Source organism: Gnatocerus cornutus, unplaced genomic scaffold (assembly GCF_029298725.1).
Source record: "Gnatocerus cornutus isolate USDA-ARS CGAHR unplaced genomic scaffold, icGnaCorn1.1 ctg00000364.1, whole genome shotgun sequence".
Classification (NCBI taxonomy): domain Eukaryota; kingdom Metazoa; phylum Arthropoda; class Insecta; order Coleoptera; family Tenebrionidae; genus Gnatocerus; species Gnatocerus cornutus.
The window spans coordinates 1-12,580 of NW_028275680.1; the positions used below are offsets into that span (position 1 = coordinate 1).

Sequence of the window (12,580 nt, forward strand, 5' to 3'; positions counted from 1 at the left end):
CTCGAATTGGCAGGAAACGCCGCCAGAGATAACAAGAAAACCCGTATCATTCCGAGACATCTTCAATTGGCTATAAGGAACGACGAGGAGTTAAACAAGCTCCTTTCCGGCGTTACCATCGCCCAAGGCGGTGTCTTGCCCAACATCCAGGCGGTGTTGTTGCCCAAGAAGACCGAAAAGAAGCCTTAAATTTAATTCTTCGCCGCCGTCATCTCGAACGAAAAACAAAAACTTTTATAAAAACCATCTTCACATCGGCCCTTCTCAGGGCCAAAAATTCAACTCGAACGAATTGATTTTTTCGCCAAAATACAACAACCTATGAGAATCATGTTAAAAAGTCTTTTAGATATTTTAAAGTTAAACCGATCAATTAATTCATTATACGAGCGTAGACTGAACGGAAGATTTTCGATTACATTCAACCAAGAAAGATGATTTTTACGACTTTTCATCGTAATTTTTAGAAAAATTCAATGCCCGACTAAAGCACGAACTCGACAACTCTATCTATAATAATTTATTGATTATCTAATTCAAGAAACATTCCGATTCGTCGTAAATTTCTTCACATTTCGCACATTAATCTGTTAAGAACATACACACACACACCGGTCGCCTATACGTGCTCTCCGTCTCGATAATTTCTTGCAGCAGCAGTCGTCAGCGGTGAGCCGTAATACTACAATCAATCGTTTTATTTGCTATGAGATTTTGTTTCAAGTCACGTCTGAGGAGAGTAACTCTACCCCATATTGGACATAACCTCAAATATACTCTTCGTGGCAAAAACGTTCTTTTAACGATGGTCATTCTAACCTAAAACTGCTGTCAAAATTGTCAAAGTCGCCGCCTGGATCACAAATTAAAATGATCACTCACTCCGTACGATTTTCATTTCGATTTGAAGACAAACACACAATTGAGCAACATATTTAATTCGTTTGATTTATTTTGTGGTTCTGAAAAGAACCGTTTTTTTTTGTTTGTTTGTTTGCTTGCCTGCGGGGGGTTTGTTGTTATTCCTCTGAGGATGCGGATACACGTCATAAAATGATAAAATTAACCGCCGAAACCGTAAAGGGTACGACCTTGACGTTTCAGGGCGTAGACGACGTCCATGGCGGTGACGGTCTTACGTTTTGCGTGTTCGGTGTAAGTTACGGCGTCACGGATGACGTTCTCGAGGAAGACCTTCAACACACCTCTGGTTTCTTCGTAGATGAGACCGGAAATACGTTTCACACCACCACGACGAGCCAATCTTCTGATCGCCGGTTTCGTTATACCTTGGATGTTATCGCGTAGAACTTTGCGATGACGTTTGGCGCCACCTTTTCCCAATCCTTTGCCACCTTTACCACGACCGGTCATCTTGATAAAATTAGGAAATTCTTCGTACAAAACGACGTAGCTTCGACCAAGTTCGTTATGGAACTAACGTCAAAATTTCATTCCGCGGGACTATTTATAAGTTACGGCAGCTCCACCTCGCGTTAAAAACGAATCCACCAATGGCGTCGCCGTATGACTCATCGAGTTTATAAAACGGCCGTTGGCGCGACGAAAATTTTCAGTTGACTTTCGAACGTTCGTACGTACGGTCGGTCGTTCGGTCGAAGCAAGCAAGCAAGCCACTACCTACGTTAATTCTTTTCATTTGATTCATCCGATATCCGAGATGGCGAGAACTAAACAGACGGCTCGTAAATCTACCGGTGGCAAGGCACCTAGAAAACAGTTGGCCACGAAGGCGGCCAGAAAAAGCGCTCCCGCCACCGGAGGTGTCAAGAAACCTCACCGTTACAGGCCCGGTACGGTCGCCCTTCGTGAGATTCGTCGTTATCAAAAGAGCACTGAACTTTTGATCCGCAAGCTGCCTTTCCAACGTCTCGTCCGAGAGATCGCCCAAGATTTCAAGACCGATCTCCGTTTCCAAAGTTCGGCCGTGATGGCACTTCAAGAAGCCAGCGAGGCTTATCTCGTCGGCCTCTTCGAAGACACCAACTTGTGCGCCATCCACGCCAAACGTGTCACCATCATGCCGAAAGACATCCAATTGGCGAGACGCATTCGTGGCGAGAGGGCTTAAATTTCCTCCATCCATCCATCCATCCATCCGATCCGACCATCTAGAATTAACAAATTCTTCATCTTCGAAGGTGTTAAAAGAAGAAAAAAAAAATCGGTTCTTTTCAGAACCACAATTATTTTCCAACGAATTGAAAATTTATCGTTCGCGCATGCAACTTTTTGAGATTGAAAAAAAAAAAAAAAAAAAAAAAAAGTTAGGTTATGTGATTTATTCACAAAATTCGTACTTACATAAAACGATAAACTTTTGCTTTTTTCTTTCACATTAAATTTTCTTTTAACTGAGACTATTTGAAACATTATTATATAATAAAGTTTATCATTCTTTGTAATAACACTGTTTCGACAGTCAAATGAATAGACAAGAAAATCAAATGAAAGTATGTATCTCCTCAACAGAATGTGCATTGTCCAAGCGAATCTTTCGTTCGTTTCTTGAAAATAATTGTGGCCCTGAAAAGGGCCATTTATTTGTATCGATGGTGCCCCTACGTCGATATATACGATCGGAGCACGTTCCCGAAACCACCAGGACGTCGTCGTCGTTGAAAAAATTAAATCATCGTCGTCGACTTTTCACTTCTTTCTCTTGGGTGAAGCGGTTTTTTTCGCTTTGACGGTGACGGCTTTGGCCGTTTTCGGTTTCGGCGCTTTCGGTTTCTTGGTTGGACCGGCCTTGTTGGATTTCTTCGCTTTCGATGGCGTCTTGGGTTTGACGGGCGATCTGGAGGCGGCGCTGGCTTTCTTTTCGGGAGCGGACGCAGCCTTTCTAGCCTTCGATACGGCGACGCTCTTCTTTTCGGCGGCAGTTTTCTTAGACTTGGCCGAAGCGGCGGGGGCGGCCTTCTTACCGGCTTTTGAGGCGGATCCTTTTTCGGCGGACGTCGGCGCTGACGCGACGGAACGTTTAGCAACGCCCGTCTTCTTGGATTTCGCCGATGACGACGCGGTCGCAGCGGCAGATCTCTTTTTCGTGGCGGACGGAGCCTTAGCTGCACCGGTGACGGCAGAAGCCAACTTGAACGAACCGGAAGCTCCTTTTCCTTTGGTTTGGACCAACGAACCGGATGCGACGGCGCCCTTAAGGTACTTCTTGATGAAAGGCGCAAATTTTTCCGCGTCGACTTTGTAGTTGGCCGCGACATATTTCTTGATCGCCTGCAACGAAGAACCGCCGCGTTCCTTCAAGCCTTTGATGGCGTTGGTGACCATCTCCGAAGTGGGCGGATGAGAAGGTTTGCTTCTCGGATTTTTGGGCTTCTTCTCCTTCTTCACCGGTGAGGAGCCGGAAGTGGCACCGGCGACCGTCGAAGCTGCTTGATTTTCTACGTCGGCCATATTTTCGTCTATCGCGCGCGCGTTTTTTTCTTTTTATTATAGGTAGGCTTATTCTTCGGTGAAAGAACGAATGAACTTTACAGAACGAATTGGGCGCCAAAGTCAAAGTGTTGGCGCGTTCGAAAACGCGCGGACCGCGGACTAAACGAGAGCCTTCTCGTCGAGTTAGAAAATTCAGTGGGCCTCGAATACAGCTTTCGCGTGATGGCATCGTTCTCTTTACGCGAAGATCACCGCCTCCGGGTGCGGGAACATGAGCGATTCGGTCGGCGATGGCCTCCTGAATAACCTCAAGTTTTCCCGGACGACCAGCCGACCTCCAAAAGCGAACAAGGACCGATCGAACGTCGACTCGAACAAAGACCCTCCGAAACAAGGAGATGACATCCAAGTTCGACGCCGACGTTACGCGTTTTCCACGAATAACAGGAAAGTTCCGCTTTCGACCAGACAAACTTGGAAGCATCCTCTACAAGTTTCACGAACGAATCGGTCGAAAAGTACGTGCGATCTTTTCGAAAATCGCCTCGCAAAGAGACGCAGCACGGATCGGAGCGACGACCGACGAACCTGCAGAGTGTAGGAAAAAAATTCACAAACGGTCGAAGATGACGTCCGAGAAGGTCGAATTTTTTCAAGAACGAAGATAAAACCTTCGCCTTTCGTAGGAGTTGATTTTTGAAAACGATCTTGACGAACAGGTCGGAAAAAAAACGATGTCAATTTCGGACTCGACCATGAGAAACGAATTTGTACGACGAACGGACTTTTCGAACGACTTTTTTCGCAAAATCGACATTTTTTCCTCAAAAATTACCTCACACGACGAAATCCCATCATCGAAACATCACCGAAAACAGTTTTGACGGCGAAATTCTCGTCAATTTTACGAAAATAAAGGGAAAATCAGACGGACCACCGTCGAACATCCAGCGACGGGAACGGACGAGTTTTTTAATTTTTCTTGCCAATTCATTGCGAAAGAAGCAATTTTTCTCGACGAAACCATTTTATAATCATAAAAAAAACTCCCCAAACACCACAAACCAACAAAAATACGGAAATCTTGCATTGTTTGCATTTTTCAGACACTCTAAATAAAACTACGTCGATGTCGGCGGATTTTCAGTCGGTCGTCGGTCGACAGAAATCCAACGAAATTTTCATTTGTTCTTCTCAAAAACGAAAAACAAACAAATCAACAAAACATTCCCTACTATTAGTCGACATTTCGAGCAGAAACTACGAACGTCGAAAGATTTAAAAAATGAAATATGTAGGTGTGCGTGCGTGCGTACTTACTTGAAACTTTTTTCTTGTTTCATCGTCGCACTGGAACAAATTAAATTTTAATGCAATGTAAACGCGACCACACTTTCGACGAAAACATCTCTATGAATCGAACGACGTCGGAAAAAGAATAAATCGAGAAGAGAACAAATCATGAAACAACACACACCCACCCCGCCCGGCCCGGCCAGAGTGGTGGGAATTTCGATGAATGAACAGACAAAGAAACCAACTCTGTTATCAGTTCTAAGAAAGAAAGCAGGTAGCGGCGGCGGCGAACCTTCGACCGTACTACGGTCAGTTCATGAATTAACCCCGTCCGTTCGGAGTTTATTCATCTCCGGTCCGTGTCGGCGTTTACTTCAAGTGGGTGCTATTTCCATCTAAGCAAGCAAGTGAGTAAGTAAGTTCTCAAATTTTAAATTACGTTAATCGCAAGTGACTCGTTGAGATCGTCAAACGAACAATTTAATTTAACGCCTCATACGAGTTTTTTTTTTTCGTCATTTTGTCGCAAAAAAAAAACTAAAAAACGACTCGCAAAAAAAAATTTTTTTTTTTTCTTCTTTTAAATCTTGTACATTTTCTGACATGTGTACCATCGAAAAATGTCACATCCAAACGATCGAACAATCACAAAAAATCGTCAACGTACCATCTTGGAAAATTTTACCAGGCAACGACCATACCACGTTGAAAACTACCGGTTCTCGTCCGATCACCGAAGTCAAGCAACGTCGGGCGCGGTCAGTACTTGGATGGGTGACCGCTTGGGAACACCGCGTGCCGTTGTCTCTACTCTTTTCTTTTTTTATTAACATTTCTGATGTCAAACTTTTTTTAAATATATTTTTCACTATTTATATTTTCTCTCAGGAACTTATATAGTATGAAGACGAAAATTTTTAATTCGTTCGAGTTGAATTTGTGGTTCTGAAAAGAACCGATTTTTTTTCTTTTTTTTCCAACCAACTTCCAAGCTGCTCGAGGAGGATTTATTTTGAACTGGTGTATTTGGTGACGGCCTTGGTTCCTTCAGAAACGGCGTGCTTCGCCAATTCACCGGGCAAAAGAAGACGCACCGCCGTCTGGATCTCCCTGCTGGTTATGGTCGAACGTTTGTTGTAATGAGCGAGGCGACTGGCTTCAGCAGCTATACGTTCGAAGATGTCGTTCACGAAACTGTTCATGATAGACATAGCCTTGCTGGAGATACCGGTATCGGGATGGACCTGCTTCAACACCTTGTAAATGTAGATGGCGTAACTCTCCTTCCTCCTGCGCTTCTTTTTCTTGTCGCTCTTCGAGATGTTCTTTTGAGCTTTTCCGGCCTTCTTGGCCGCCTTACCGCTGGTCTTGGGTGGCATTCTCTTCTAGTCGTCGAGTTAAAAAAACGTTTAAAAACAGAAAACGAGACAGACACGACGTGCACGTTACGACGAGTATACTCGATCTAAAACGCCGCACACCTAAAATCCCTCTATTTATAACGAGCGAGCGACAAACAGGCGCTCCGCCTTAGTTCGTCGTTCGACCATTGCCCTAACGAGATGGCGCTGTACCGACCATATAAATTTCTAGCCTTCGCCGCGTTCGGCATTTATTTCAAGCCGTACGTTTGTCAGTGCGCTTCGTGTCAGTCGCAGTAGGTGTTTTGCTGTTTATATCGTATAACAACATGTCCGGAAGAGGAAAAGGAGGTAAAGTGAAGGGAAAGGCGAAGTCTCGTTCCAGTCGTGCCGGACTTCAGTTTCCCGTCGGCAGAATTCATCGTCTTCTGCGTAAAGGAAACTACGCCGAAAGAGTGGGTGCAGGTGCTCCCGTTTATTTGGCGGCCGTAATGGAATATCTAGCCGCCGAAGTTCTCGAATTGGCAGGAAACGCCGCCAGAGATAACAAGAAAACCCGTATCATTCCGAGACATCTTCAATTGGCTATAAGGAACGACGAGGAGTTAAACAAGCTCCTTTCCGGCGTTACCATCGCCCAAGGCGGTGTCTTGCCCAACATCCAGGCGGTGTTGTTGCCCAAGAAGACCGAAAAGAAGCCTTAAATTTAATTCTTCGCCGCCGTCATCTCGAACGAAAAACAAAAACTTTTATAAAAACCATCTTCACATCGGCCCTTCTCAGGGCCAAAAATTCAACTCGAACGAATTGATTTTTTCGCCAAAATACAACAACCTATGAGAATCATGTTAAAAAGTCTTTTAGATATTTTAAAGTTAAACCGATCAATTAATTCATTATACGAGCGTAGACTGAACGGAAGATTTTCGATTACATTCAACCAAGAAAGATGATTTTTACGACTTTTCATCGTAATTTTTAGAAAAATTCAATGCCCGACTAAAGCACGAACTCGACAACTCTATCTATAATAATTTATTGATTATCTAATTCAAGAAACATTCCGATTCGTCGTAAATTTCTTCACATTTCGCACATTAATCTGTTAAGAACATACACACACACACCGGTCGCCTATACGTGCTCTCCGTCTCGATAATTTCTTGCAGCAGCAGTCGTCAGCGGTGAGCCGTAATACTACAATCAATCGTTTTATTTGCTATGAGATTTTGTTTCAAGTCACGTCTGAGGAGAGTAACTCTACCCCATATTGGACATAACCTCAAATATACTCTTCGTGGCAAAAACGTTCTTTTAACGATGGTCATTCTAACCTAAAACTGCTGTCAAAATTGTCAAAGTCGCCGCCTGGATCACAAATTAAAATGATCACTCACTCCGTACGATTTTCATTTCGATTTGAAGACAAACACACAATTGAGCAACATATTTAATTCGTTTGATTTATTTTGTGGTTCTGAAAAGAACCGTTTTTTTTTGTTTGTTTGTTTGCTTGCCTGCGGGGGGTTTGTTGTTATTCCTCTGAGGATGCGGATACACGTCATAAAATGATAAAATTAACCGCCGAAACCGTAAAGGGTACGACCTTGACGTTTCAGGGCGTAGACGACGTCCATGGCGGTGACGGTCTTACGTTTTGCGTGTTCGGTGTAAGTTACGGCGTCACGGATGACGTTCTCGAGGAAGACCTTCAACACACCTCTGGTTTCTTCGTAGATGAGACCGGAAATACGTTTCACACCACCACGACGAGCCAATCTTCTGATCGCCGGTTTCGTTATACCTTGGATGTTATCGCGTAGAACTTTGCGATGACGTTTGGCGCCACCTTTTCCCAATCCTTTGCCACCTTTACCACGACCGGTCATCTTGATAAAATTAGGAAATTCTTCGTACAAAACGACGTAGCTTCGACCAAGTTCGTTATGGAACTAACGTCAAAATTTCATTCCGCGGGACTATTTATAAGTTACGGCAGCTCCACCTCGCGTTAAAAACGAATCCACCAATGGCGTCGCCGTATGACTCATCGAGTTTATAAAACGGCCGTTGGCGCGACGAAAATTTTCAGTTGACTTTCGAACGTTCGTACGTACGGTCGGTCGTTCGGTCGAAGCAAGCAAGCAAGCCACTACCTACGTTAATTCTTTTCATTTGATTCATCCGATATCCGAGATGGCGAGAACTAAACAGACGGCTCGTAAATCTACCGGTGGCAAGGCACCTAGAAAACAGTTGGCCACGAAGGCGGCCAGAAAAAGCGCTCCCGCCACCGGAGGTGTCAAGAAACCTCACCGTTACAGGCCCGGTACGGTCGCCCTTCGTGAGATTCGTCGTTATCAAAAGAGCACTGAACTTTTGATCCGCAAGCTGCCTTTCCAACGTCTCGTCCGAGAGATCGCCCAAGATTTCAAGACCGATCTCCGTTTCCAAAGTTCGGCCGTGATGGCACTTCAAGAAGCCAGCGAGGCTTATCTCGTCGGCCTCTTCGAAGACACCAACTTGTGCGCCATCCACGCCAAACGTGTCACCATCATGCCGAAAGACATCCAATTGGCGAGACGCATTCGTGGCGAGAGGGCTTAAATTTCCTCCATCCATCCATCCATCCATCCGATCCGACCATCTAGAATTAACAAATTCTTCATCTTCGAAGGTGTTAAAAGAAGAAAAAAAAAATCGGTTCTTTTCAGAACCACAATTATTTTCCAACGAATTGAAAATTTATCGTTCGCGCATGCAACTTTTTGAGATTGAAAAAAAAAAAAAAAAAAAAAAAAAGTTAGGTTATGTGATTTATTCACAAAATTCGTACTTACATAAAACGATAAACTTTTGCTTTTTTCTTTCACATTAAATTTTCTTTTAACTGAGACTATTTGAAACATTATTATATAATAAAGTTTATCATTCTTTGTAATAACACTGTTTCGACAGTCAAATGAATAGACAAGAAAATCAAATGAAAGTATGTATCTCCTCAACAGAATGTGCATTGTCCAAGCGAATCTTTCGTTCGTTTCTTGAAAATAATTGTGGCCCTGAAAAGGGCCATTTATTTGTATCGATGGTGCCCCTACGTCGATATATACGATCGGAGCACGTTCCCGAAACCACCAGGACGTCGTCGTCGTTGAAAAAATTAAATCATCGTCGTCGACTTTTCACTTCTTTCTCTTGGGTGAAGCGGTTTTTTTCGCTTTGACGGTGACGGCTTTGGCCGTTTTCGGTTTCTTGGTTGGACCGGCCTTGTTGGATTTCTTCGCTTTCGATGGCGTCTTGGGTTTGACGGGCGATCTGGAGGCGGCGCTGGCTTTCTTTTCGGGAGCGGACGCAGCCTTTCTAGCCTTCGATACGGCGACGCTCTTCTTTTCGGCGGCAGTTTTCTTAGACTTGGCCGAAGCGGCGGGGGCGGCCTTCTTACCGGCTTTTGAGGCGGATCCTTTTTCGGCGGACGTCGGCGCTGACGCGACGGAACGTTTAGCAACGCCCGTCTTCTTGGATTTCGCCGATGACGACGCGGTCGCAGCGGCAGATCTCTTTTTCGTGGCGGACGGAGCCTTAGCTGCACCGGTGACGGCAGAAGCCAACTTGAACGAACCGGAAGCTCCTTTTCCTTTGGTTTGGACCAACGAACCGGATGCGACGGCGCCCTTAAGGTACTTCTTGATGAAAGGCGCAAATTTTTCCGCGTCGACTTTGTAGTTGGCCGCGACATATTTCTTGATCGCCTGCAACGAAGAACCGCCGCGTTCCTTCAAGCCTTTGATGGCGTTGGTGACCATCTCCGAAGTGGGCGGATGAGAAGGTTTGCTTCTCGGATTTTTGGGCTTCTTCTCCTTCTTCACCGGTGAGGAGCCGGAAGTGGCACCGGCGACCGTCGAAGCTGCTTGATTTTCTACGTCGGCCATATTTTCGTCTATCGCGCGCGCGTTTTTTTCTTTTTATTATAGGTAGGCTTATTCTTCGGTGAAAGAACGAATGAACTTTACAGAACGAATTGGGCGCCAAAGTCAAAGTGTTGGCGCGTTCGAAAACGCGCGGACCGCGGACTAAACGAGAGCCTTCTCGTCGAGTTAGAAAATTCAGTGGGCCTCGAATACAGCTTTCGCGTGATGGCATCGTTCTCTTTACGCGAAGATCACCGCCTCCGGGTGCGGGAACATGAGCGATTCGGTCGGCGATGGCCTCCTGAATAACCTCAAGTTTTCCCGGACGACCAGCCGACCTCCAAAAGCGAACAAGGACCGATCGAACGTCGACTCGAACAAAGACCCTCCGAAACAAGGAGATGACATCCAAGTTCGACGCCGACGTTACGCGTTTTCCACGAATAACAGGAAAGTTCCGCTTTCGACCAGACAAACTTGGAAGCATCCTCTACAAGTTTCACGAACGAATCGGTCGAAAAGTACGTGCGATCTTTTCGAAAATCGCCTCGCAAAGAGACGCAGCACGGATCGGAGCGACGACCGACGAACCTGCAGAGTGTAGGAAAAAAATTCACAAACGGTCGAAGATGACGTCCGAGAAGGTCGAATTTTTTCAAGAACGAAGATAAAACCTTCGCCTTTCGTAGGAGTTGATTTTTGAAAACGATCTTGACGAACAGGTCGGAAAAAAAACGATGTCAATTTCGGACTCGACCATGAGAAACGAATTTGTACGACGAACGGACTTTTCGAACGACTTTTTTCGCAAAATCGACATTTTTTCCTCAAAAATTACCTCACACGACGAAATCCCATCATCGAAACATCACCGAAAACAGTTTTGACGGCGAAATTCTCGTCAATTTTACGAAAATAAAGGGAAAATCAGACGGACCACCGTCGAACATCCAGCGACGGGAACGGACGAGTTTTTTAATTTTTCTTGCCAATTCATTGCGAAAGAAGCAATTTTTCTCGACGAAACCATTTTATAATCATAAAAAAAACTCCCCAAACACCACAAACCAACAAAAATACGGAAATCTTGCATTGTTTGCATTTTTCAGACACTCTAAATAAAACTACGTCGATGTCGGCGGATTTTCAGTCGGTCGTCGGTCGACAGAAATCCAACGAAATTTTCATTTGTTCTTCTCAAAAACGAAAAACAAACAAATCAACAAAACATTCCCTACTATTAGTCGACATTTCGAGCAGAAACTACGAACGTCGAAAGATTTAAAAAATGAAATATGTAGGTGTGCGTGCGTGCGTACTTACTTGAAACTTTTTTCTTGTTTCATCGTCGCACTGGAACAAATTAAATTTTAATGCAATGTAAACGCGACCACACTTTCGACGAAAACATCTCTATGAATCGAACGACGTCGGAAAAAGAATAAATCGAGAAGAGAACAAATCATGAAACAACACACACCCACCCCGCCCGGCCCGGCCAGAGTGGTGGGAATTTCGATGAATGAACAGACAAAGAAACCAACTCTGTTATCAGTTCTAAGAAAGAAAGCAGGTAGCGGCGGCGGCGAACCTTCGACCGTACTACGGTCAGTTCATGAATTAACCCCGTCCGTTCGGAGTTTATTCATCTCCGGTCCGTGTCGGCGTTTACTTCAAGTGGGTGCTATTTCCATCTAAGCAAGCAAGTGAGTAAGTAAGTTCTCAAATTTTAAATTACGTTAATCGCAAGTGACTCGTTGAGATCGTCAAACGAACAATTTAATTTAACGCCTCATACGAGTTTTTTTTTTTCGTCATTTTGTCGCAAAAAAAAAACTAAAAAACGACTCGCAAAAAAAAATTTTTTTTTTTTCTTCTTTTAAATCTTGTACATTTTCTGACATGTGTACCATCGAAAAATGTCACATCCAAACGATCGAACAATCACAAAAAATCGTCAACGTACCATCTTGGAAAATTTTACCAGGCAACGACCATACCACGTTGAAAACTACCGGTTCTCGTCCGATCACCGAAGTCAAGCAACGTCGGGCGCGGTCAGTACTTGGATGGGTGACCGCTTGGGAACACCGCGTGCCGTTGTCTCTACTCTTTTCTTTTTTTATTAACATTTCTGATGTCAAACTTTTTTTAAATATATTTTTCACTATTTATATTTTCTCTCAGGAACTTATATAGTATGAAGACGAAAATTTTTAATTCGTTCGAGTTGAATTTGTGGTTCTGAAAAGAACCGATTTTTTTTCTTTTTTTTCCAACCAACTTCCAAGCTGCTCGAGGAGGATTTATTTTGAACTGGTGTATTTGGTGACGGCCTTGGTTCCTTCAGAAACGGCGTGCTTCGCCAATTCACCGGGCAAAAGAAGACGCACCGCCGTCTGGATCTCCCTGCTGGTTATGGTCGAACGTTTGTTGTAATGAGCGAGGCGACTGGCTTCAGCAGCTATACGTTCGAAGATGTCGTTCACGAAACTGTTCATGATAGACATAGCCTTGCTGGAGATACCGGTATCGGGATGGACCTGCTTCAACACCTTGTAAATGTAGATGGCGTAACTCTCCTTCCTCCTGCGCTTC

At 44.4% G+C, this 12,580-nt stretch overlaps 2 non-coding genes across 2 annotated transcripts; both read left to right on the plus strand.

Annotated features, from left to right (window-relative positions):
• The first annotated feature begins 5,397 nt into the window (after window positions 1-5,397).
• On the plus strand, window positions 5,398-5,517 carry LOC148165345 (5S ribosomal RNA). Its single transcript, XR_015771553.1, has one exon. It is a non-coding gene; the product is annotated as a 5S ribosomal RNA (ribosomal RNA).
• Window positions 5,518-11,968: 6,451 nt separating this feature from the next.
• LOC148165346 (5S ribosomal RNA) lies at window positions 11,969-12,088 on the plus strand. Its single transcript, XR_015771554.1, has one exon. It is a non-coding gene; the product is annotated as a 5S ribosomal RNA (ribosomal RNA).
• The last annotated feature ends 492 nt before the right edge of the window (window positions 12,089-12,580 follow it).